The following is a 5180-nucleotide window of genomic DNA, read 5'->3' as shown; positions in this document are numbered from 1 at the left end:
TTATTTTCCAATTTTCCACATACTGTACATTATTGTTTCTCCTCTATGCCCCGCCTTTTTGAAACGCTTCGATTTTTACACGGTCTGAAATGATTGGCCAGCTATCCAGTGCGTTGTGATTGGCCGAATACCTCAAGCGTGTGACGGAAATCTTACCATATTGTGATGATGCCCTGTCCAGCCGGAGCCACGAGACAAAAACATTAAAACCCATTATAAACGAGGCATTTGTTGCATCCAGTGGGGACATAATTACGGATTATAATGACTTATACTGTCTTTTTAGTTGTTGCGTTGCATCGCGCCGCGTAAACATAAATCCATGTCTGCATTTGTGATCGGAGAAATGACAAACAACAAGCGCTACTCTACACTGCTCAAAACTCGGGTTTGAATCGTCAGTGGCAAATTCTTTAAATATAAAACACGTACTTACAATCTCTGAGTCAGAACAGCCGGCATTGTAGTCTACTCTACCAGGATCAGGAAACAGTCCTCCATAAAATGCGCTGCACACATCTGAATATTTGGGTTGAACTGTTCTGGAACAGTGTTGTAAATACAACTTAACCACTGATTTCTAGTTGTGTCTGCTTTTGGAAGACCAAACAAAGTAGTTTTGCTTTCACAACGAAACAGCGTCACACACCGCGGCCTTGAGTGAGCGGAGACCGGAGGCCTAGAGTGAGCTGTGGCCTAGAGTATGTGGAGGCCGGCTTGAGTGAGCAAGTCACCTTTATTTATATAGCGCTTTTAACAATACAGATTGTGACAAAGCAACTGAACAGCATTAATTAGGAAAATAGTGTCAATAATGCAAAATGACAATAGTAAACACTCATTTTTCAGTTAAACTGCTTTGCCATCAGGTCCCGGATCTGCTTCTCCACGGCCTCCAGCTCGACCTGCATCGAATGCATCTCGAACGTGTCCTCACCTGCACTCAAAGGTAGACACACATCCGCCATTAAAGCAAGTAACAGTGAGTAAAACAATGGAAATGTGTGTGAATAGAGTATTAGTGTAAGCGAGATTAGCGGCCAGAGGCGGGCGGGCTTGAGAACGGCGCGGAAGGCGGATTCAACGAAGGAGCATCCGGCGGGCTTGCGGCAACCACATGTGACGACCCTGGGCTGGACTCCGCTTCGTCCACGGTGAAAGCTGATCCGGCGATCGACAGCGCGAAGTTGATGTATTTCCTCAGCGACCAGCACGGATCAGCTCTAGGCATGACAAAGCGGATATCGTCCTCTTTTGGAAGCCCAAACAAAGTAGATTCGCTTTCACAACGAAACACAGCGTCTTCACGACATGGTGGCAGCGGCAACAATACTACAGCGAGAATAAAAGTTACGCCTTCTTTCTTTGCGTGAACATTTGGGCGGCGTTATGCAAATCTTCCCACATCGTGACGTTGACATGTGGAGGCGTGTTAGAACGAGCCGTTTTAGAAAGGCGTGGTTGACTCTTAACTTTAATAAAGAATATCTCTTTGGATTTGAGACTTTAGTCTTTGCAACTTTACAGATCTTCTTTATGCACCAAGAGCTTGTAACACTGCAAAGAGAAAGGAAAATTTGAAATAGCATCATATGACCCCTTTCACTAATGAAACACCGCTGTATGTTGCTTGGAGATGCACACCAGATGATACGGATTTCATTGGAACTATTATTTCGTTGCAAAATAGAACAAACATGACAATATTCTGTTTAAAATGTAGGATACATTTAAAATGTAAAATGTTCACTTAATATTACCTTTTTTGTTGAACTGTTGTAAAAATTAATGGCACATTTGCCATTGTTTGGATATTCAGGGGAATTTGCATTCTTGCTCGTATCTTAAACATGAAAACAATAACGAGCACAGAGTGTGTCTAAATCCGTGTATCATTCGATCATTAGTTTTTTTTAATTTAATATTGAAAGTAGAAAAATTAGAAAACGGCTCCTTTTTCGTTTAAGCTGAATTTCTGAAATTCTGAAAAAAACGAAAATACGAAAAAGGAGCCGTTTTCTCATTTTTCTACTTTCAATATTAAATCAAAAAACGAATGATCGAATGATACACGGATTTGTCTGTGTCTGGATTTCATGTATTTGACCGTTTACGGCACTCCCATTTTCCTGTTTTTACATTAGAAGCAGCATTTGTTTAATGCTACTTTAATTTGGGGTAGAATTAAATGAATGCCAAAACTCAGAATTTTCTTCGCGTACCCCCTCTGTCATCTCACGAAGGCCTACCCCCAGGGGTATGTGTAACCCAGTTTGAGAACCACTGACTTAGAAGACACAAAAGTCAAGAAGAAGAAGAAAACACGTTCTGGTATGCGTTGCTAGGCCATTTTTAGCGAGAAACAGAGGACAAGGTGTGTGTTTATCGATAGATTGTTATAATATCTGCATCTGTGCAGTTCTTTGTCATTGTAACACACGTTCATAGGTCGGGAAGAAGGAGGCGGGAACCGGCGAACATTTAACACTTTAATAAAATAAACACAAAACGAAAGTAAAGCGGCAGCCCCTCGCGGACAACTGCCGCACACAAAACACTAAATAAAGTCCAGGCCTGGTCCTCTCTCCTCCAACACTGTCGTCACTCCTCCTTTTATCCTTCCGGAGCTCCTCCGTGGGACTCGAGACCAGTGAGTGGCGCAGGTGTCGTGCATTAGCATTTTCTCCACCGGCCTTGCTCCGTTCCCACGGCTCTCGGCCCCGCCCCTCTCGTCACCGTTATGACTGTTTACAAAATATCATGGGGGAGCAATCGGTTCCCCATCTACTGTAGCCTAAGTTTTCGCTGCGTTCACCCTCATCACACCACAGGTTTCCTCCAGCGAAAATGAAGCACATATAAATGCATATACTTAATAAAACGATGTTGCCGTTTTCATTTGAATATACTGTATGTATATATATCCTCATCCTAAAATGAAAATCCTAGAATCGCCCCACCCGTTTAATCCTAATTTTTTAATTTTTTCCATTAGTAACCCTTTGAAATAATCAATAATTATTTTTTGAAAAAGTGTGTAAAAAATTGTGTTTTATGGTCAGTCACACCGGTGTGGGATGATTATACTGAATCAACATATTTCTGCAGTTTTGTAGAATTGTTATATATCTTAGCCCATTTATTTTAAACTGTTTGATCACATTCTAGGGTTACTATTATGCATAAAAAAACTTATACAACACTGTTAAGAATACTGAGATAAAAGACAAAAAAATACAACCATCAATTTCAAAATTGTTACTTTATTGCAAAATATATCATAAAATGTTTATATTAGTGCTACTAGTATTACAACATCAATATTGTAACTTATTTGTAACATTTGAACTTTTAATTTAGTGCAATATTTTGTCATTGCAACATTTTAGTGCAGCCTTAACTAACAACTGCAATTGGATTTATATTGTATACCTAAATGCATTGTTATCCCACCGGTCACTATTGTGACCATCAACGTATTTACTCATTCTATGACCACGCTCAACAAAACTGAACATATGTGAATTCATATATTAATACTAGACTTAAAGATAATGTGGACCAAAATTATTTGTCATAACTTTGTTAACATACTTTACTAGCCTTTCATTTTGGAGCTTTGATGCGGCCATCATCTTCTAATGGTGCAAAATGGAGTTAATAAACTGCTCTGGTCATGTGACAGTTTGCACTAACCATGTGACACACGCACATATTTAATTGAGACCCTTTATTCTTTCCATATTTGCAGGAAATGCACTAAAACATCAGTCAGTAAGGTTTTTAGAGCTTTATAAATCAAAACCTTTTATACGGTCACTATTGTGACCGGTGTGATTAAATGGGTTAAAGGTTTCTGGAGATTGAATACAAATATCTTTAAGACATGCTGCCACTGGGGAATAAACTTCACAGAAATGAGAAGTATAAAAGCAAACCTGTCATGCAAAGACTTGAACAAAATAATTTTGGATTGAGTATTCTAAAACAGGCCTTTAATGTCTGTTGTTGTCACATGACTAATCGTGTCTCACTCCAAGAAGCCTTTATATTCTTCTTTATTGCCTGCTTTTAAAATTGTTGAATTTTTACCTTTAAAGATATAGTTCTCTCAAAAATGAAAATTCTGTCAACATTTACTTACCCTCAAGTATAGTTCCAAACTTGTAAGAGTAAGAGTGTCTGTTCAACAGAAAATATGATATTTTGAAGAACGTTAGATCCGAACAGTAGCTGGTAGCCACTGACTTCCAAAAAAACAATCAAAAAAACCTATGGAAGTCAATGGCTACCAACAACTGTTTGGTTACCAACATTTTTTTTTAAATATATTTTTTGATTTGTTTTGTTTTTAATAAAAGGACCATTAACACTTCAGCTAGTGTGTCATAATCCTAATAGTCTCACACATGACTGAAATTTGCAGAATAGTTTCACTATTATGTAAATGATTCACTATTATGTTAAAATGTTATGTATTGAACTTTAAATCTTTTTAATGACTGCCAAGGAAGTTGATAAAAGATTTCAAGTTCCCTTTCAGTCGGTCACTCTCGACGTCACGTCGGAGGACCGACGAATTGGGATCTCGCTTAGAGGGACCAATCTACTTCGAGTGTAAACTAAACGAGCCAATGCACATTGGCATGCGATTATTGCATCCAGCTGCTGCTGATCACAGCGTGAGTATAAGTAGGCAGCAGATGCAGCGCATATTCAGCTTTTCGCTTCGGAGCCGAGCGATCACATCGTTCTGCTCCTGACTACTCTACTGAGAGAAGAAGACTGAATGAGTTCAGCGTGCTCTTGGAGAGCTCTTCGTGTTGGCGGACGGCGCTTCAGCGGTGGTGGTTTCCCGTGTTGAGTGGGTTGCACACATCAGGCTGCACTACCCCCTGTTTGTGTTGCAGATGATCATCTCCCCTGTGCGCCTCAGCACGCTAAAAGAGCTTTTTCCCCTAAAAGAGCAAATTCGGGTGCGTCTTTCTAAAGACGACGTTGCTTAGCAAACTTGACGTTACGTCTTTATAAAGACGATGTGGGTCTTGCTATAGACAACGTATCACCCAAGCATTTCTGGATGCGGTCGTTACCTGGCGCTGGGTGATGGTCACGATCGCTGCCTCACGTGCCTGGGCATGTAGCACGCTGAGGTGGCGTTTGTGGATGAGTCATCTTCT

The sequence above is a fragment of the Sinocyclocheilus grahami genome, unplaced genomic scaffold (genome assembly GCF_001515645.1).
Source record: "Sinocyclocheilus grahami isolate Dianchi unplaced genomic scaffold, SAMN03320097.WGS_v1.1 scaffold813.1, whole genome shotgun sequence".
NCBI lineage: Eukaryota > Metazoa > Chordata > Actinopteri > Cypriniformes > Cyprinidae > Sinocyclocheilus > Sinocyclocheilus grahami.
Note: the sequence above shows the minus strand (reverse complement) of the source record.